The sequence below is a fragment of the Equus asinus genome, chromosome 17 (assembly GCF_041296235.1).
Source record: "Equus asinus isolate D_3611 breed Donkey chromosome 17, EquAss-T2T_v2, whole genome shotgun sequence".
Classification (NCBI taxonomy): Eukaryota; Metazoa; Chordata; class Mammalia; order Perissodactyla; family Equidae; genus Equus; species Equus asinus.
The window spans coordinates 13,028,262-13,050,728 of record NC_091806.1 but is presented as its reverse complement, the minus strand read 5'-3'; the positions used below and the strand labels follow the sequence as shown (position 1 = coordinate 13,050,728).

Sequence of the window (22,467 nt, the reverse complement as noted above, 5' to 3'; positions counted from 1 at the left end):
TGGGATCTGCCCTGTAACCAGATCTCCAAGAGATTCCTGTGCCCCGGAAAGTGTGTCAAGCACTGTGGATAACTCCTTTTCCCTCAGCATTCAGCTCAGGGCCACCTCCTCCAGAGACCCCTCCCTGACCTCCCACCCACCGCCCAGCCTGCTGCAGGGACAGTTAGAAAGCGGGGCACAGCGCCTGCAATGGGTGCACACGCCACCTCCACAAGCACTTCTAGTCAGTGAGTCTTCCTCTTCCACTGGCTCTGCGCTCTGCTGGGGTCCACTGAGTGTTCATCTTGGCATCTCCACGAGCAGCATCGTATCGGCTCCACTCAGGGAGCGGATGCATCACCCTTGGGAATCCTCACCGTGCCCTCGAGCCCCTTCCGGAGCTGCCCTTGGAGCCCCTGTTGTGGGAGCGCCTGAGGGGTGAGACCCTCTGATCCCCAGGGCCTTGAGGGATGGTCGAAACCTCATGGATGTCCAAATGGGCATGACTACTCCCTACTCTATTCCTTCGAAAAATAGGCTTCTCACTGGGTGTACTTCATCTGTGCCCAGCTGCCTTCTTTTCGGATTCCCCTGCAGAGATTGTACAAAGGTGTCCTTAAAGTAGCGCAGGCAATACACAGGTTATCAGAAGCGTTCTCAGTCTTCCTTTGTTCCTCTTCTCAGACCCCACAACAGTCACACACACTCCTCATCTGAATGACAAACACCCCAGTGCCAGCCCCAGGGCTCCCTGCAGACTGCTGTGAGACCCCTCACCAAAACGCTGCGCCTCTCCCCCGACCCACATTCCACTGTCTCCACAGCCACAGACATCTGTGTAGAATGCACATCACACTATGTCCCCAGCCACCCTGTCTCCCCTCCAGGTCTACACCCTTCCCTGGTGTCACTCCCCTGCACTACAGAGACATCTCTGCTGTGGGCCGTGCTCCCTGCCCACCTCCCCTCCCCCTCATCTTAGTCCCATTTCCGCTGCCCCAGAAGCCACCTCTCAGGCCTCTGTACTTCCTGTTCTGTCTGCCTGGAACATTCTGCCCATGATCTCAAAGACAAACTCCTCTTACCTTTCATCTCAGCATAAATGTCACCCACTGAGTGTTAGCCTGTCACCGCCCTTACCATCCCCCTATAGGAATCGTCTGTAGAGCACGTATTTCCCTCCTTCGTCTCTTGCTCTTTATGATCTAACCTTGCCCCTCGGTAGAATGTAAGCTCTGGGGCCCCCAGTCCTCATCGGGCTGTTTTCTTTCATGCATCGCTGCATCCCCAACACCTGGAACAGCGCAGAAGACATCAAAGAAGCTCCACATGTAACAAAACAATGGATGGGAAGGAAGGCAATGAAACCCTCGCACTTCAGATTCAGCAGAGTCCAGTGTGCTGGTCACTCTCCAGATTCCTTCGGGGCCCCTCTCTGGCCGGCTCTGTGCCCAGGCTGACTCCTCTGCCTGCGCTGCCTGGGCCTCTGGGGGGCTCCCAGGCTCCAGCAGGAGGTGGGACGACAGGAGGGCAGAGGGTGGGGGCAGTCTTCCCTGTTCACCTGACAGCCCCTCATGGGCTCAGAGGACACCATTTCCCCTCCTCCCTCCAGCCCAGGGCTGGGAACAGTTTCCCTCTCGCTGGCCCCTGGGAGCCCGGCATCCCTGGCCCCTCCATCCTCCCTGTCTCAGCTCCGGAAACGGCTGCATCTCAGTCTCTTCATCTGCACCATTGGGGTGAAGTGTTTGTAGTGGGAATTTTGTCGGCTACATCAGGCACCTCTCCTTTTCTGTGTACAGGACTTAGGAGTCTTTTGTGTACATCACGGTGGATTGCATGATCTTTTTCTTTTATTTATTTTAAATAATTTTTCAAAATTGAATCTCTTAATTTTACATTTTCCTTAGGTACTGAAATAACAAAGTATTCTACATCTGTACTGTAGTTTGTGCGTGTCTGTGTGTGTGGGTGTGGGTGCATATGTGATTGCCACCAAGGGAAAACTGCATAAAATGGACTGCAAAACATTGAGAAATGTTTTGGCAAGAAACACTATCTTAAACAATACAACAAAGATTTAAAAAATTACAGAACAAAAAACAGAGTGCAAATTATCTAAAATTACCCTCTAAATTAATCTATAAATTTAGAAATAAATCAAAACATTATGAAATGTGAACGGGAGTATGTTGAAGTCTTTTTTTTTTCCCGCTTTTCCATTGGTTTTTACTAACAATCTAATTCATTCAGGCAAATATTGTCACTTCGCAGATTCCTAATAAGGGCTCAGAGCACACAGAAACAGTCTTTATTGTTTTCTACATCTCTATGTCCTACTCTAATGATGGCTTAATGAATAGTGACCTTTCATTTAAATCTAAACTCAATCCTTATACTGTCTTATTCTAGAGGGTCCAAGGACAGAGAATGCAATTGATAAGCAATGTATTAAATGAAACTTTATTTAAAAAAATATCTTACACATTAGAATGCTTTATCTACTTGAATAAAAATAATTAAGTCAGTAATAGGAGCTAAACTAAAAACAGAAAAAATCAAAATTCCTTTGAAAAGAGAACACCCGTGCAGATGTCCTGCTGTGGCTGGGGTGCTGAAGGCCCAGCTGCTGTGGATGCTGAGTCAAATCTGCAGGTGACCCCAGGCCCCTGAGGCCTCATGGCAGGGCCATCCTCCTTCCTGGGGGGGTCCTACCGGCCCAGGGGATCCCCCACACTTCTGGGCCTCTGGGGACCGTGGGAGGAGCAGCTGGAGGAAAACTGCCTCTTGGCAAAGGCTGGAACGAGGCCTCCAACATGGCCAGCCTTTGCCTGTTGTGCTCATTTTCTCTTCTTAGCTCCTCGAGCTTTCTGTCCGTCAACACGGCTGCCCTCCCGCTTTCTTTGGCTCTTTGCATCTGGAAGAGGTTCTCCTTGTGATAGTAGGAAGTGCACGTCTTCACTTCTTGGGCCAGGTCTTCAGCCATCTTCTTGTAGAGGTTGCGAAGCTGGTATGTGGAGTTCATCTCCCAGCACACGTTGAGGAGCTTCTTGTTCAACTCGGAGCAGACCCTTTCCTCCTCAAAGAATTTTCTGTAAAGTGGCGCAACTACTTCATCATGTAGCTCATGCAGAATTTGAAGTTTGAGCTTCAGCTGCTGAATCTCACCTTCAAGCTTGGTGTTTTCGTGCTGCAAAGTTGCTTCCTCTGTTTGGAGGGAGAGGATTTCTCCTGGAAGCTCTTCCTCAATTTGCTTTTGTTGCTGCAACCATCTGGCTCTTTCCTGATGTTCCTCTTCATCAGTTGCTTTGGAGACTTTAACAGGCAGGCTCTTCAAAGCCTTTTCCAGAAGGTCGACAGTGTCCTGAAGTGCTGATGTGCTCAGGATTGTATTCATCGCTGCCAAGCACAAGGTTCGTAACGGGAGAGGACTGGCCTCCACCCGAGGGCACTGAAGGGCTTCCTCGGCTCGGTTCTCAGGTCCGGTATTCTCCCCACATTCTCCACTGACTTCAGCGCGGGCAGAACACCTTTCGCCTGGAGACTTCCCTCTTCTGAAAATATGTCCTGTCTTGACTATCAAAGCCACCACCACAGTACATACCAGGACCTCCCAGGGGAACGCAGGGAGACCTGGCCTCTGGCTCAAGCTTTCTGAAATCACCAGCAGAGCACACCACAGGTGCCCCAGGATCAGCTGGAAAGCAGACGCGATGGCAGGCAGCAGGCCCTCCATGGCTGGAGAGAGCTCCACAGCTGTGCCTCTGAGTGCCAGTGCCCTGTGGGCCACAACTGACGGCTCGGAACCCTGAGGAGTGTTCCATCTCCAAAGTAAACAGGTGGCTGGAACCAGGGTGTGTCAGTTGGTTGGGGGAGGGGAGGCCAGCTAGGGTCTAGGAAACAGACCCCTAAGTGAGCTCTGAAAGTAGAAGGGGTCTCACTTCTCCAGGCACTGGGGCAGGTGGACAGGGCTGATGGCAGCCTGGCTCTGCCAGTCTAGGCCCACCTGGCCCTACAGCACACCTAGGGGACAAAGCAGGGCCAGGCCACGTCCCTTTCTGTGCACAAGAGCAAGTGATGGGGGCCATCCGTGGGTGAGGCCCACTCTCCTCCTGTTTTTAAGTTTCCTTCTGTGCAGGGACGCCTGGGACTGCCCACACAGCTCCCCAATCTTCCTAGTCTGAGGCTCCCTCTGTCTTTCTGGTTGGTCACTGGGGACAAGCAAGGGCAAAGACTGAAGGGTGTCCCTAAAGGTATGAACTAAGAGACCAGGATTCCAATCCAAACAACTCAAGAGTCATCAATATGAACTGGCAATCTTAACATTTTATGGATTTTGGTTGAGACAATACGTCCTCATTCAATCCAAGTGTTCCTGGGTGGAAGTGACTCTCCTGGGGTGACACAGTGACCAGGGCTCCTTTCCTCATGTGGCCCTGCCAACTTCAGTATAAGCTTCCCAAGGTGGCCCTGAGGAGGGTCCAGTCCACCAAATTGTCTTCAGAGGTGGGCCTCTGGGGATGGCGTTTTTACACATATTATCAAAAAGAACTCAACAAACACTTTTTGAGAAACTATGACATTCTAATATGATGATGGGAACATCAATAGTCTCTTGCCCTGTTAGGCTTCATGTTTGGTAAGCAAGAAAGGCACAAGCAAATAATTTTAAAATAACACAGTACTCATTAAGACACAGGTATGCTCTGGGGGCTGGAAAAGCACTTGGTCCATACTAGAGGCCAGGGGAAACATCCTAGAGCCATTAGCTCCTGAGCTAAATCCTACAACGCCAGAAGAAATTAGGCTGGGGATAAAGGCTAGAAGGGATTCCTTCGAAGGAAAAGCAAGCATAAAGACAAAAGAAATTAAATAGCACTGGGTGGATGAGAACTTCAAGCCATTCTGCGTCATCACAGTGTAAAGAGAAAAGAACAAAACAGTAGAAAACGAAGTCAGAGATGCAGACAGGAGTCAAGCCACAGTGTGTCTTCAACTTGGACACAGCAACTGGGTCTGTCTTACACACATAAAACTTCTCCCGATTATCACCTATTATCTGTGTGAAGTAGAAGTATTCCAGGCTTAGCCGACATAAGATCATTTGTAGAGCAAAAATACTAAGATTATCCTGAAAACTTGACATCAACCAACATTAAACAGTATTTAATGCCAATTAATAGCTATAAACATCTATGTGAATGGGTTCTTCCTGGTTATTTCCTAACTTTGAGAAAGTCTATAAACAAAATCAGAAATTCTCTTCCAATACAAGTTAGTAATCAAACTTCTCTAATTGAGAATGCATAAAAATAAATACCTACATTTTATAGAATACAGTTACACCACAATGAGATATGGAGGTAACTGAATGTATTTTGAAAAACTCAGTGCTATATAAGCACAAAGTATTCATGTTATGAATAAAAATTAGTCCATAAAATTTTCCATATGGACCTGTGTGTGCGCATGTATGTGTGCTTATTTTGTTACAGGGTAATAAACCTTTCTCCAAAATCTTTATTTTGGGGAGGGGCAGGGATTGAAAGAAAGGAAATTCTACTAAATGGTAAAGCTATCAGTAATTAAAAATACTACTTTATCTTCAAAAATAATACTAAGCCTCTACCAACACTTAAAATCCATAAAACAAATGATTTTGCCCATTTAAAATTCTAGAAATTTTTGTTTCTTTAATGAGTAACACTGTAGCTGTTCCATATTTCAAAACAATGAATACTCCATGAGGTGCTCTATGAAAGGATATACCAATGAAATACAATCTGGAAAAAAATATAATGCAGCTAATTAAAACATGCTCCTTTCAAATACACTAAGAAGAACCAAGGTTAAAGTAGTCTTTTCTTTTGTCCTTTACCTCTGCTTCAACAAAATTAATATATCCCCAAGGAAAAGTTTTCATTACATTCCTGTCAAAATATTAAGAAAGAAGTAAACTTACTCGCATCTGCTTGGCTTCCCACACTGATGTATCTATCACTGCCAGGAAGCATGGTTTGGTAGTAAGTTGTCTCCTCCTGCTGAGGGGTCTTGGCATTCTTCGCAGTGAGGAAAGCCACTGCCAACTCCAAGTTTCCATTGCTATCTTTCAAAGATCAAGAACAGAACATCAAATATTTTGGAATAACTCTGTACATTCTCACATGATTTATGTAAGCTTTTCCATAACAACTAATTCTCAAAGCAAAAATCATTTTCAGATTCAAAATCATTCTGTGTGATTCTGATTTTATAGTATAAATTCATCATAAACAAAGAACACTATATCAATGGTAATTCCTTTCTCTATTAATTAAAACTACTAATATAACGTAAAAATCAACTCTATAACTAATTTCTCAGTTTTCCATTACTTTCATATCTGCTTAACAAAAGCCAATCACAAACTTGTACTTCTAAACAAATGAACAAACTAAAACATGTTTTCTGGAACTTGCCATACACAAGGATGAAAAATGAATATTTAAAACAGTGCTTCTGCAAATAAGAACAAAAAAAGGTATTCCCTTTAAAATGGGTGCTGAACACATACCTAAAGGCAAACTTAACAAGGAAATGTCAAAGACTTATAGGAAGAAAATAGCAAAATGTTCTGAAGCTTGACAGTATGGAGAAACACAAAGAACTCCTAGACAGAAATACTCAATACTGTCAAGATAACAATCCTGCCCAAATTAAATATAAATTTTATGTAGTTCTCATCAAAAGCATACCTGGACAAAATTCTAAAGTTAATTTAGAAAGAAGTAGCTGCTAAAAAACTAAGAATTTTTGAAACAGTAAAATAATAAGAGACCTGCCCAGTTATATCTCTATATTTTCTGTCCAGTTAACAATAAATATAACACTAGCTCTATGACAGCTAGTTGAAACAACATTAGGAAATCCAGGTATTAATAATGAAGTTATCTCTGTGACACAAGGCCAGAACACATTAAGACTGTGTAGGCCTTAAGAATTTTAGGATACGAGAGGAGTGTAATAGGAAGCCAGTCGAGGGTTCTGCCTAGAAATGACCTGGTATGACTTACATTTTAAAAGGATCATTCTGGCTGTGTGTGGAGACTATAGGAGAGAAAGGGCAGAGAGTCTATTATTTGCTATCATATTAAATGTAGGGGGTGATAGAAGGAGAAAGATTAGAATGATTCCAAGATTTGAGGAGTGAACAACTAGAAGAATGAAGTCCCCAACCCACCTCGACTCCAACTCTAGGAGCTGCTGAAGAGATAAAGTAAGAGTACAGTTGGAAAAGCACCACTGCTTTCACCTTTGTTATCTGTCACAACCACTGTAAGATTCTCAAATGACTCATCCAAAATACAGGTATAACATATCCCATAGTTAGATAAGTAAACTATAGTAAAACAACTGGCAATAACAATGGCTAAGATTTACTGAGCAGTAATATGTGCCAAAACATGTGCCAAGTACTCTTCACAGACTACCTCATATAATAATTAGCTGACTACAACAGGGACTTACACAACGCGAAGGTCACTTACTTTGCGAAGCTAAAAATAGATGCTCAAAATAAATAAAAGTGCTGAAATCAATCAACGACATGTGGTTCCCAAAAGTAGACTCCATATCAGTATTTTACTGAGAGACTCAACTCATTAATAAACCTCTTACAAATTTATACCGGGCAACAGTTAAGGTTTAAGTACACTGTTTTCACTTCCAGCTACTGAGAACTGAAATGAAAGTTAAAAAAAAAAACTAAGGTCACACAGCTTACCTCAAAGGAAATGTGGACAAGAATTAATTGGATTAATTCTTTACATTTATTTAATTAAACATATTCTACATGTTTCCCAAGTCAAGAAAAAGAAAAGTGCCCTGACAAGGTACCGAGTGTAGTGTCACACTCACTGACACAGAATGGAAAAAGTACATTCTGAAAATAGACATGATTTAGTCATATTTATCACAATAAAGAAAGGACTAGTGGGGCCGGTCGAGTGGTTGAGTTCGCGTGCTCCACTTTGGCAGCCCAGGGTTTTGCTGGTTCGGATCCTGGGCGCAGACATGGCACCGCTCATCAAGCCATGCTGAGGCAGCATCCCACATGCCACAACTAGATGGACCCACAACTAAAAATACACAACTATGTACTGGGGGGCTTTGGGGAGAAAAAGGAAAAATAAAATCTTTAAAAAAAAAAAAAGAAAGGACTGGCAATCATCTAAACATCATCATATAAACTGACATACAACACATTTGTTTCCTCCCTAAATGCTTACAGTGGCTTCATAAACCCTGCATTAATGCTCTAAACAGTACTGCTTCATCACTGTCCTGATGAGGCCAAAACGAAGCAAAGCCTCTAGTGAAAGCAGAAATTAAGTGTGATGCTCTGGGATCAGGCCGCTTGGTTTCTATTTCAAACTCCTCCACATACCAGCTGTGTGATCTTGATCAAGTCACTTTAACCTCTGTTTCCTTATCTTTTAAAAAGGGATGAAAATAATACCCCATGGAGTTATTAGGAATAGCACCTAGTACTGTAAGTGCTTACTAAGTGCTTGTTGTTATCACTACTATTATGAGGATTATGATTACACTCACCTAAAAGATAAATTGCTTCCAGACACAAATGAAGAACTTTTGTGTCAACATCAAAAATTACATAATTTTGTCTCATGGAGCAAATTCCAAAGGATTGAAGCTGTGTGTATGCCTACAGTGGCAAAAAGGCTCTCACTGCTAGCCTTTGTAGCTATATATATATATAGTTCTTGAACATCTTTCACTCGCTTGATCTTTTCCATGTGCATACCCATGTGATTTAACTCATGTGAGTGCCTCTGTGTGGAAATGAGGGTACTTCATAAGATACAACAAAATGATGCATCTTATCTGTTGCATATACTCAAAAGTTTGATGTTGAATGTTCTTAAGGTAAATTACTTGAATGTTAGCCAGTTTCTATTTCTCCTTCTTGGAAGGAAAAAATGTAAGCTTTTGACTCTCTATTAATTTTCTATTTCTCCCTCCTCCTCCTCTCTCTACTCTCCCGCACCCTCTGCCCCTATTTAAACTCTAAAATCATGGTTCTTGAGTAAAACCAGCCATTAGCATTTGGATTCACATCCCCCTATTTTGCATGAAAAGTGTTTCCTATGGAGAGAAGTCATCTGTCACTCCAAGGTATCTTGGAACATTAGGTTGCTGAAAGCTAACATGCTCAAAATTGCAGTATATGTTAGCTAAGGCTCTTACTTTATACAAATTCTTTCCTATATCTCTACTACTACCACACAGTATAACTAAAAAACTCAACTTTCAAATATGGCAGGCAGTAGAGATGAGGGTGTAACACAACTGTAGGTCATAAAACAGAGGCCATACCTTCCAAGCTTGCTGTAGTATCTGGGCATCGTTGATCCCAGTAATTTCTCTCAGCTGATTCAAAAATGTCTGCTGGTGCTAGAAGAGAGGAAAAACCAAAATCATTACACTCTGAAATCTGAAAATATACAATGACAAGAAAATAAATGACCTTTGGGCAAACAAACAGAAAACAAAATAAACTAGAGTAAAAAAGAAAAACAAAAACAGGGGCAGGCCTGGTGGCACAGCAGTTCAGTTCCTACACTCTGCTTTGGCGGCCCGGGGTTTACTGGCTTGGATCCCATGTGCAGACATAGCACTACTTGTCAAGCCATGCTGTGGTAGGCGTCCCGCATATACAGTGGAGGAAGATGGGCACAGATGTTAGCTCAGGGCCAGTCTTCCTCAGCAAAAAGAGGATTGGGAGCAGATGTCAGCTCAGGGCTAATCTTCTTCAAAAAGAAAAAACAAACAAACAAACTTGAGAGAGACTGAACAAATTTCATTCTTTTAGGAAGAAGGAACCATGCTGTGGGGAGCCCTTATTCCATTTTCATGTTTCCAAAAGGGAACTTCTACATTACTTCCCAAGAAGAAGTCTTACTGAATTAACAATTTCTGGTCCATTCTTCACCACCTCATTTATGCCACCCAACAAGAAAAGGAGTGGTTAGCATGAGGCTAAGCCTGAGAAACTAAGGAAACAAGTATCCATTGGGTTACTTTAACTAGGGCATGGGACCAGTGATGGAGATCGAGGCAGCTCTGGTAATCTCTCCCTGTCCCTATGGACAGCCAGCATCCAGGCCCCTGGGATATGTGAAAAAGACACGCTTTTGGCAGGTCATGCACTAGGTGAGTATATTATATCACTGGCATCCTACGATCTGTCTGAGGAAAAAGAGGACCATCTCATCCTCCCATCCGTCATAAAAGATCCTAAACAGAATTGATCATTTGCCCCCTTTTGCTTCAGATCTGTTTACAGTCTACTGGTCTATGTACCATATAATCTATTACACTCTATTGGGGGGATAGCATCCCACTACCAAACCCTTCCCTGAACTTCCCTAATTAAGAACCATGTTCCTCCCTACATCTCTGTATTTCTCAAAACAAATTCCCAAAAACTGTAAGACAGCATCACGACATAATGCAAGCTCAAGGGATATGATCTGGAAGACAAGTCGTCACTAGAATGAAAGGATCTGCAGAAATCTTTCTTGAAAATGTTTTACAGTCATCTCAGTAAGAATTTTATGGGGTGAAAGTTTAATGAGAAACAGTATAGTTACACAGTTTCAAATTCTTCCTACAAATTATAAAGGGAGAAAAAGTAAATTTATACTGAAGAAATCTAACAGATACCAACTCAACCAAGTGATCAGAGCTAATATTACCAATAATGGGACTGACAGCGTGTGCCTCTTGATATGATATGATACACCAAGAAGACAATATCACCTGTGGTTTTCCTGCCAAAAACCATAACCTGAATCTAATCTTGAGGAAGTATCAGACATCCAAACTGAGGAACATTTCGCAAAATAATTATTGTGTTATCTTCAAAATATCTATATCATGACAGACAAAGGACAAGTTTCCAGATTAAAGGGGACCAAAAAGGCATGGTAACCAAATGTACTGCAGGAGACCACAGTACATCTCAAACTAAACGCAATACAGGATATTATTCGGACAACTGGAGAAAGACGAATGCAGACTGCTTAGTAATGATATTTTATTAATATTAAATTCCTGAATTTGATAATGCACTATAGTTATTTAAGAAAATATCTTTTTTCTTAGGAAATACACCCTGAAGTATTTCAGGGGGTAAAGGGACATGATGTCTGCAACTTACTCTCAAATGGTTCAGGAAAAAAGTTATGGGAAGTTCTCTGTACTAATTTCGCAACTTTAAATTTGAAATTACTTCAAAATATAAAGTTTTAAAATGTTATGCATACAGATTTGTTGATGTCAGGATTGTAAAATGTGTGTTTCAAAACATGCTTGACAATTTAAACATGCATAATGTATATACATTCAGAAGTGAAGGGTCCTAAAGAAATTACAAAATGAAATGAAAAAAATAAATAAATAAAAGCAATTTGAAAGTCAGGTTTGAGAGAACATAGTCGAGATATCTTTTACAAAAGCCACACATATAAGTTACAAATTATATTCAGCTACATGTAACAGAGTCCCATCTAAATAGTAGCTTCAACATACTGCAGTGTCTTTTCCTAATATAATTAGACTGGAGGTGGGCAGTCCAGATCTGATAAGGACAGCCCACAAGATATCAAAGATCTAAGCTCCTTCTGTCTTCCCACTAAACATTCCTATATATGACATTCAGCAAGTGTCTGTCACTCCATGTCTCCTCCTCCAGCATCCTGTCCAAGTTCTAGGTAGGACAAAGGGAAGGGCAAAGGACAAAAGGTCTCTGCCAAATGATTCTGCCTTCTTTATCAAGCCCTTTCTGGCGACTTCCACTTAAAGCCTCACTGAACAGAACAAAGCCTCCTGGCCACTCATAAGTGCAAAAGCGGTTGGGAAATGTATTTTTCAGCAACGCAAAAAGCCACTCTGAAGATGAAATCAAGGCTCTGTTAGGGAAAAGAAAGAACGTATATTGCATAGGCATTGGCACTATCTGCCATGCCATCAATGAATTTTCATTTCCATAAAAATCTTATTAAAGAGTTGAGATAACCAACACTATCTAACAATAAAATAGATAATAAAGTACATAAACAAGGTCATATAAATGCCAAGAAGAATCAAAATAGTTGAATAAAAGAACCAAATTGCCAAATTTCCAGGGCTGAAATACAAGAAAAATAAAATTCTTTTTAAACTTGTCAACTTTTCTACTTTCTTTTAAAAAGTTAACAATAACTAAGCAACAGAACCATGACTAAGTTACATAATACCCAACATTACAAATTAAAGATGTATAAAAATTTTACAGAAATTCTCCTTATCTAATTCAAGGCTTTATTTTAGTGAACATAAAATACTTGAAAGATTTTATAAGCCTGTTTGCAATTTCACCACCACCAGCACTCCAAACTCCATCCTTTACACAGACCATTATTTTCCTCAGCTGCGAATTATTCAATCGTGCATCGGGAAAGACTATTGAATACCCCAAAGAAACTACTCATTTGTACAAACGTCGCTGGCTATTATTTATAATGCTAGAAAAATGAAAAAAGATGCAAATGTCCTTCCACTAAGGAAGACATTCTAAACTTTAATGTACAGAAGAATGACCTGATGAGTTTTCTAATAATGATGATTCCCCGGCCCCACCCCAGAGACTGTGATTCCAGGAGGGTGTGAGTTAAGGCTAATAAATCTGTATTTTTAATAAGCATCTCAAAAGATTTTGATACAGATGGACAAATCCAAACAACTGTATATTTTTAAGTAGTGAATCTATATAGAAGGTTATCTTTACAAAATCGCATTAAGCTGAAGTGGTAGGATACAAAATAGTATACATATACATTAATGACAAGATGAAATGTAAATACAAATGTAAAACCCAGAAAACATTACAGGGCCTGTGTTAGACTCCCAGTTCTCCCATCTCTGCTCTCACACCTTTTGCAACTTTTCCCTTTCTCTCACTAGAGATACCATATATTTCCTTGCTGCATTGAGGAGCTTGACCATGTGACACACTTTGACCAATGACATAATAGCAGACAGCATGCAAGCAAACATGAAATGTGCTTACATGGTTGGGCTTGCCCTCTTCATCTTCTTCCTTAAGAAGAACATGACCTGGGAAGCCCACTTGCCCCAGAAGAATGAGGCGCTTGTAGAGAAGAGCCACTCCAATCAACCCACAAATCTGTGAACGTGATGATAATATTTTGGTATGTCACCAACTTTTGGAGTGAGCTGTTATGATGTTAGTTGACCGATACAGAGTGCAATAAGAACACTGAGTATTTTATCAAGAAAAGCAACATCTTTGAAATTTTGTTATGGTTTGGTAGTTTACCATCTTTCACGATTAAGTCAGCTAAAACCTAGGAAAAAAAATAATCCAGATGTATCTCTAGCATAGTTTTATGACCGCATGAATTTTGACTGAAAATGAAACAATGAAGAGAAAAGGATTAAGGTGCCAAAGAAGGCTGAGCAGGAAGGAGAGAAGGTGAAAGAACTTTCTCAGCTAAGTTACCAAGAAATGGGAGAGAAATCGAAAGAGGTGACCTATGAGAAAAATTCTCAGTTTATGGCAGAAAAACCACCTCATTTGTAAGGTTTTCCCCTTTGTTATTGGCATCTTACAGCTGTGCTTTTCCTGTCTTTGAAAACCTGCACCTTCATTTCCCGTAATCATATGTTTTTATTGCTGTTATTTCTGTTGTGATTAAGACCCTGGTCTTTCTTTCAAGGTTTGCATTTTCCTATTTACCAAACTTCTGGTCTGTGATACACCCTGATCCTCAACTGAAAATGTCCTGCATATGATTCTCTCCTCCTTGACTAGCAATTTGGGATCCAAGGTGGATCCAACCCACTTGCATGTCTAGAGCTCCTCTTCTGAGCTCTGAGGTCTTCCTTGTACAGATTTCATATCTAATAAGCATAAGGAGGTGGGTGCAACATAGTCACACTTGTTAAAAAGAAGGCAGCAGGGGCCAGCCTTGTGGCCGAATGGTTAATTTCACTTGCTCTGCTTCAGCGGCCTCGGGTTCGCAGCTTCAGATTCTGGGCACGGACTTAGTGTGGCTCATCAAGCCATGTTGTGGCAGCAACCCACACAGAAGAGCTCGAGTCACTTACAACTAGGATATACAACTGTGTACTACTGGGGCTTTGGGGAGAAAATGAAAGTTGGCAACAGATGTCAGCTCAGGGCCAATCTTCCTAAATAAATAAATAAGGAGACAGCAGGCCCAAAATGGAGTCACTAATGATAAGGCCCCACAGTCAGAAAACCAAGACTTAATACCTAACCTAATTTGCAGTTTCAACTCCCCAGGAATGTAACCTTGGACCAGTCAACACAGAATTTCCTGGTCAGCCCTAGTGGGTTATCCACTGACAGACCACTTCCATTCCCCTTAGGAGGGCAACCTTGCCTAAAACAATGCATTCTTTGGTAATAATTGCCTTTTGTCCCCTCCCTCTCTGCCTTTAAAATCATTTCTTTTCTGCAACTCTATGGAGCTCCTTTCTATTTGGTAGACAGGATGCTGCCTGATTCATGAATCGTTCAATAAAGCCAATTTGCTCTTTCAAATTTACTCAGTTGAATTTTTTGTTGTTTAGAAGATTTGGTGGCAGCAGCAGAACTAAAGGAGACTTCCAGTGGCATTCAGGGACAACAAGAAACACAGGCATGGTAGTTGCAAACCCGTTTTTGAGTTCACTGTCTTTCTCACCATTTCCAAGGGCTGTGGGTAAGTTCCCTCTGGGTTCTGAGCTCGGCTCTCTTTGCACTGAGCTCCCAATCTAACTGGCTTTCCAGTTAGTTCCCCATTTGTCTACAATCACTAGTTCCATGTTGGGAGCTGCTAACAGTTTGGACCACACTTCCCTATTTGATTGGAAACTCTAGCCCTTGGTTATGTTTCCAGATTCCGTGTTGGGAACTGCTGGTGGTTTAGTCTGCAGTTCCCCATTTGTTTGGGATCCTTCCCCAGATTCCACGGTGGGAACTGCTAGCAGCAAGTGCACTTCCCCATTTTTTTGGAATCAGTCCACAGTCCCCATTTGTTGAGGTCTGTTGGTTCAGTCATTCCCCAGTCTCAGGTTCCAATGTTGGGAACTGCTGGTTTTGCACACAGGGCCTTTTCTTGGCCAGGAACAGTAACATCTCTTGGTTACTGCCAAAACATTAAGGTGCACCTGTCTGTCTTGTTTCATGTAGACAAAGGCTAACGGGAATCTCTGAAGTCAAAAAATCACAAAAATCATGGGCACAGATCAAGCATTTAAAGGCTGTTAGAGAGTTCATCACCTAACTCAAAGACTCCTGTCAGGAGAAGGTGGTCACGGAACAGGTTAGATTGACACCAGGCCACCTGCCAACCTCAAGAAAACTTCCATGCAACGAGGTATACTGTAAAACACACACAATCCTCAACCCAGCAGCACACTCTTTTTACACATTAATTTGGCTCCAAAAAACCCAAAGTCTTAGCTAACGGGATCTTTAAATTCTAAAGAGTCAAGCATGCCACCTTCTGGCACACCTATTTATTTTATGGCTAAGAACTATGGCCCAATAATAAATTGCTCAATAAAGTCAATTTGACTTTTTAAATCGACTGAGCTGAATTTCTTTTCCTTGTTTTCTTTTTTGAGGAAGATTAGCCCTGAGCTAACATCTACCACCAATCCTCCTGTTTTTTGCTGAGGAAGACTGGCCCTGAGCTAACACCTGTGTCCATCTTCCTCTACTTTATATGTGGGATGCCTGCCACAGCACGGTTTGATGAGCAAGCGGTGTGTAGGTCTGTGCCCAGGATCCAAACCAGCAAACCCCAGGCCGCCGAAGCCGAGCACGTGAACTTAACTGCTGCACCACCAGGCCAGCCCCCTGAGCTGAATTTTTTGTTGTTTAACACACTGCTCAACCAAGAAGGGCAAGGCACAATGTTCAAAGAGATTCAGTGGCTTGCAAATACCACAAAAATCAATAAGGAACAAGCCAAGACTACCTACAGACCTTCAGATTCCTTCTTCAAAGTAATTTTTACTACATGATGACATCCTTAAGTGCCTACTCTGTGGAAAAGACAGTAGTATACACTCCAGGGAGAAGGAGACATCAGTAATTTCAATATAAATTAAAGATCAGAGGGTTTCATTGAAATTCTTTCCTCCCTCAGTTGACCCTACTTAATGTTGGGTCTGTTTTAAATCTGTTTCAGTAAAGACTGCAGAATATTTAACATCGGTATAACTTTTTGAGGATCAAAAATAGGGGATCACTGGTTTAGGCCAAGGAAAAAGATAAGCAATTATGCTCTTGCTGTATGCCAGACTCTGCTTTAAGTGTTCCCAGCATATAATCTCATTTGACACATGCAAATGTGCACATGCACACACACCCCCTCTAGGAAGTTCCTCTCATTTTATAGCTAACGGGCTTCAAGAGATGAACAAGTGCAGAGACAGCAATGAAAACAGGGTTTTCAAATCCCACAGCCCATGTCCTTTCCATGTTTTCTCTCCTCTACGGTACCTGATTTTGAAGATTAAAGATGCAGTAAAAAATGTAAGCGGTGGAAAAATCTCCTACCATGTTGATGTAAAACACTTAGATAGCGGTACGAGAAGACTGGAGCACTGCTGACTAGAAGGCAGGAAAGCTTTCTGTGTTAAGAGGTGAATGCCTCATAAGTCAGTCACTGGTTCCTTTAACTGCATTTCCAAATATAAATAAAACTTGGTTTAGCGCAAAAGAAACAAGGTCAAAGGTCTCCCTCTTCAGGGGAAAAAAAGGCAACTCTTAGAATGACCTCTAAAAAAACTTCCAAATTCTCTTAGAAAAAAGGAAAAAACCCCAATGAGATAGACAATCCCAAGGCATTCTTAAACTTCGAATCATATACACTAAAGACTAAAGTATTTCCGGCACTGAGTGGTAAGCAGGTCAAAGTTACCTATCAATGAAAGGATTAATAACACCACTGCCTTTAAAGTACATAACCATAAGCACATCTGTTTCCACAAATACCTTCTGCGTCTACCTGATAACACTAAACTGCCCTAGTTGGTATTATCTCACCATAACAAGAAATCCCCAAACTTCGTTGACAGATAATTCCTAGTACACGTGTCCTTCGAATAGCTCTTCGTAAGCCCCAAACCTGCCCCTGGCCAGCTAAAAGCTATAAGCAAAAAACAAAAACAAAAAACTTTTATTTCCCGAGCCTTGTCTTTTATTTGTATCTCTCATTTTAAGGAGGACAACATGATGTTTCATTTCCCTTCACATGTAATATTCCGTGAACTCTCTGAGAATTTTCCTGCAGTACACTCCTTATCATGGCCTAACGGGCTGTCTGCAGGCTGCGGCTCTCTCTAGCCTCACCTTGCACTACTTTCCCATCTTCCTCTTCCCTCTAACTTTTATTCAGGGTCTACAAAATACCACTCTGCTTCCTAATTCAAAGATCTGTGTATATTCAGTTGCCTTCTGCTAAGGTTAGAGGTTCTCCTGGCACTCACCACATTATAATAATATACTACGGTTAATCACCAGATTCTAAGTCCAAAAGGAGCACAGTCTGTCTATTTCACTCATCACTGTATTCCTGGCAACTAGTACCAGTGCTGGCATGTGGTAGGCACTCAATAAATATTGACTGAATAAATGAACATAGCAGAGTTTACAGAGGGTAAGTGGACTAAGTCAGATCACAGGGCTTGAACTCATCCACAAGAAAGAGGTACTAATTACTGGAGACAGGAACAAGAGGCATACCTAAATCAGGCCCACTTACTAAACAAACTTTCTACACTCTCCTACAGTCTATCTAGAATTTCCCAGAAGGCTTCCTTTCTTAGTTCTGATCCTGTCAATCCTGCTTGAAGGTGAGTGTACAGGACAATATTATTGAAATTCTCCACTGCAAATACCCCAAAGAGCTATCTCATGAATGGCTGGGGTACCTTGTACTTCCTACTGGCACAGAGCCAAGGTTTATCTCAACCTTTTTGGGTTAACAGCACGTCAGTGTTAAAGTAAATTAATCATATATCCCTCTGGGTGTAAAAATCTGAAGATGTGCTTTTTTATATAAATGAAGCAGGTAGTTTTTTTTTTTTTTTTTTAAGATGGGCACCTGAGCTAACAACTGTTGCCAATCTTCTTTTTTTTTTTTTCCTGCTTTGCTTTATCTTCCCAAACCCCCCGTACATAGTTGTATATCTTAGTTGCATGTCCTTCTAGTTGTGGGATGTGGGACGGCACCTCAACGTGGCCTGACGAGCGGTGCCATGTCCGCGCCCAGGATCTGAACCCTGGGCTGCCGCAGCAGAGCACCCAAACTTAACCACTCGGCCACGGAGCCAGCCCCAAGATGTGCTTTTTTATACTTCACTATTTACATTTAGACTTAGAAATGCCAGAATTTCTGAATTTAAAAAACCTTTTCCTACCTTTTTACAGAATCCCAGAGCTACAAACAATCTTTAAGCATTCACATAATCCAAAAAAAAGAAAAAGGAAGAAAAGCAAAGAAATGAGATGCTTTACGGGAAACAGGCAGCAAAGAGCAATGGACATAGTTGGTCCTCAGTAAATGTTTGTTTCCATCCTTCCTCACCTCAGAGTTCATACCCCACCTGCCACCTCAACCCTTCAACCAATCTAACATCCACATAATGTCCATGCCCCTAAGAGAATCCCCCATCCCTATTAACTAGTAGACAAAAGAATGCATCATAAGGAGAAACTCTACATGCAAAAAATATTGTTTCACTGCACTATAAGCTAAGTCCATACAGAGTTAAATACATTTCCAGGCCAAATAAGAACCCAACATGATGAAACATGGTTTCTATGGGAACATGCATTTTGAGTTTCAAAAACCCAATTTGTAAAAGCTTTTGGAACAGTGTGCTTTTAAATTAGAGCGCCTATATTCTGGAAAACGTGGGTAAAAAAAAGTTTTGTGAATCAAATGACATCCTTGAACTATGATATCAGCAGTTTAGACAAAATATATTTAACTTGTTTTTGATGCTAATAATCTGACTGATTCCTAATATATCTCTCTCGTCCAATTAAATCTTTACATATCTCTAGTTTCCATACTTAAATTTTCATAATTAACTTACAGTCCAAAAATAAAATCCCTATACTAATAAAACAAAATAAACTACAACACTATACGATTCCTAGCAGCTACATCTGTCACAAACAATTCCTTACAGCAAATATAGTTTTTGGTCATACTAATTACACACATAACACACCCTCCAGACTATCAGAAACTCCATTCATCTAGATAAAATGCTAGGTGTAAAAAAGCATATGCTCTATACCACTTTCTTTCCTGGACCCATAAAACAGCTACTGGCAGAAGTGTCCCCACCTCCAGCACCTCAGCAAACTTGCCCGCTATCCAGTGGGCTTCAATCACAACCTCTCCAACAAAACCTGAATCTGAGCCTCAGGGCTTGTGGATGACCTCTCCAAAATTTACTCCTTTTCTTCTCTAGAGTTTTTAGTCTTTAGTAGCCAATCACCTGTTACTAGTGAATCGTATTAAACTTTCCCTGTCCAAATTATTGTGTGTTTTCTGTGTCCTAACTGGACCCTTACTGATCTAACTTCCTTAAAAGCAATTTTTGTATTCTAACAATATATTAATGATGTAATTCTGTATTCTTAGGAGACTAAACATCAGAAAAAATTAGGAAGGAAAAAAGTTAACCATACATGCAAAGTTCTATCCTAGAACTCTCATTTACTATGCACTTATTAAAAGTATATAAAGCACCAGAGATTTCATTATGTAGGCACAATTGATTGAAATTATTAGCCACTGGTGACTGAACTCACTCTCCAGCCCCTCTCCCCTCCCTGGACTGGGGAACCGGCTGAAAGTTCTAACCCTCTAATCACAGTGGTTGGTTTTTCTGAGGTCCAGCCCCTCTCCTGAAGCTATCTTGTCCTCCAACCAGAAGTTTTCTCGTTAGCATACAAAAGACAGTAAATTTCAAGAGTTACAGGAACCTTGTAACAGTGACCAGAAAAAAGGACTAAATAGTACACATTAGTGTACAGTTGGGCAAAATCCTCTAACACAAATCCTGTTTAATAACAAAGTGTTGAATATCTCGTGTCATTTATTGAGTATCGTACTGAAAGCGAAACACATAATGGTTTATGGGTTCAGGACTGTTGTAAGTGTTATCAGCCTCGTGATCGCGTGGCTGACTGGGAGCTGTGGCTCGCTGCCACTGCCCAACGTCACAACAGAGGAGTGTACCACATACCGCTAGCCTGGGAAAAGATCAAAATTCAAAATTCAAAGTACAGTTTCTACTGAATGCATTATCAATTTCACACCAATGAAAGTCGAAAAATCCTAAGTAGAAACATAGTAAGTTGAGGATCATCTGTATCCCACTCTACACTAAACCACACAACCTGTTCAGTTCAACATTCTGCTTGAGAGATACAGCAATAATTACAGCACATTTACAGTAGTCTCCCCTTATCTGTGAGAGATACGTTCCAAGACCCCCAGTGGATGCCTGAAACCACAGACAGTAGCAAATCATATATATACTGGTTTTTTTCTATACATACATACCTATAATAAAGCTTAATTTATAAATTAGGCACAGTAAGAGATTAACAATAATAATAAAATAGAACAATTATAACAATATGGCATAATAAAAGTCACCCAAGATCTTAACAACCTCAGCATAAGATTTTTTTCTTTTCTTAAGTTGAGAACTTTTACCTTTTCACTTAAAGCTTCCCTTTGGCATATCCGAATTGCATCCTCACTACTCTTGCGCTTTGGGGCCATTATTAAGTAAAATCATGGTTACTTGAAAACAAGCACTGTGATACCACGACCATCAATCTGATAACCCACAGCTACTAAGTGACTAGAGGTGGGTAGCATATACGGTGTGGATATGCTGGACAAAGGAATGACTCACATCTCAGGTGAAATGGAGTGAGACTTCATCAGGCTATTCAGAATGATGCACAATTTAAAACATGAATTGTTTATTTCTGGAATTTTCCACTCAATACTTTTGGACCACGGTTGACCGTGGATAACTGAAACAATGGAAAGCAAAACTGCGGATAAAATGGGACTACTATACTGAGGTATAGCAAAAAATAAAAAAAAGTTTTAAACTATGATCAAACCTGAAGGCACATCTGTGAAAACTACAACAAAAAGGCTGAGAACCCCACTCTAAGACAATGGCTGTCAACTGAGTACCAGGGTCACAGACGTAAAGTGGACGACAATGGCAATAAAATCTACTCCCAAACTTTAACAATAACTATTACAAGAATATCCTGATGCACATATATTAATTTCCTTGGCTGAAGTTGGAAGTGCCAAATTAGCTTCTGTAAGACACTACCATTCTGTTAAAATTAAGTTAATCTTATTCTTCCAAATTTTACTAATTTTTTAGTTTTGGTTATATCTAAGTTATTAGTTGGGTTTTGGTCTTGGTGCATAAGAGCTATATAATAAAACATAATAAATTTATGCCCCGTTTACGTTTACGCACACTTCAGTAAAACTATAATGAAAAATACTTTAATTCAAGGGAGAGTCCCTGAGACCTATTTTAAAAAGTCCCAATTCAAGGATAAAAAATATTGTCATCAGGTGGAGCATTACTGAGGAGGAGGAGAAATTTTTCAATACAGTTGCTGGTTCTCCAATCATGAATTTGGACACCTATGCAAACAATATGCCCAAACTTCAAATCCAAGTGGAATAAGACAAATACTGAAGGCAAAACAAGAAAAAGACTAGAGGACAATAAAAGAGAGTATCTTGGGGCCACCAGGTGGCATAGTGGTTAAGTTCAGCACTCTGCTTTGGTGGCCTGCAGTTCAGTGGTTCGAATCCCAAGCAGGGACCTACACCCCGTTCATCAAGCCAGGCTGTGGCAGCATTCCACAGACAAAACAGAAGATTGGCACAGACGTTAGCTCAGCAACAATCTTCCTCAAGCAAAAAGAGGAAGATTGGCAACATATGTTAGCTCAGGGCCAATCTTCCTCACCAAAAAACAAAAAGAGAGAGAGAGAGAGACCATCTTAATGAAAGAGTATGGAAGTTCAAATAATAAAGAAAACTAACCACATATGAGACTAAATTGAAATGAACTTCTATTCATGAAAGAATAGCATAAAGGGAGTAAAAAGACAACCTGAAAATGGGAAAAGATATTTTCAAAATATCTAAGTAGAAAATAAAAATTATCTGTAGACTAAAGAACTCCTTCAAATCAAAAAGGAAAAGGTAAAACCACCCAAAAGAAAAAACAAACAAGAGAAACAAATGTAAATTTCACAAAAAAAATCTCAAAGGTCCATGAACACATAAAAAGATAACCAAATAGTTTACCAACAGTAGGATGGTTAAG

General features: G+C 40.9%; 2 protein-coding genes across 2 annotated transcripts in view; both read right to left on the bottom strand.

Annotated features, from left to right (window-relative positions):
- The window catches only part of LOC106841573 (olfactory receptor 4A47-like), a 65,780-nt gene extending 59,832 nt beyond the window's left edge, over positions 1-5,948 (bottom strand). Inside the window, exon 1 of the mRNA XM_070487722.1 lies at positions 5,939-5,948. The gene's annotated coding sequence lies outside the window, so the exon portion shown is untranslated. The remainder of the gene's footprint in view (positions 1-5,938) is intronic.
- Positions 1-22,467, bottom strand: part of LOC123278040 (olfactory receptor 5L1-like) — a 54,806-nt gene that overhangs the window by 17,703 nt on the left and 14,636 nt on the right. The window contains exons 2-3 of the mRNA XM_070487716.1: positions 9,352-9,429; positions 5,939-6,078 (exon numbers count right to left, since the gene is read on the bottom strand). The gene's annotated coding sequence lies outside the window, so the exon portion shown is untranslated. The remainder of the gene's footprint in view (positions 1-5,938; positions 6,079-9,351; positions 9,430-22,467) is intronic.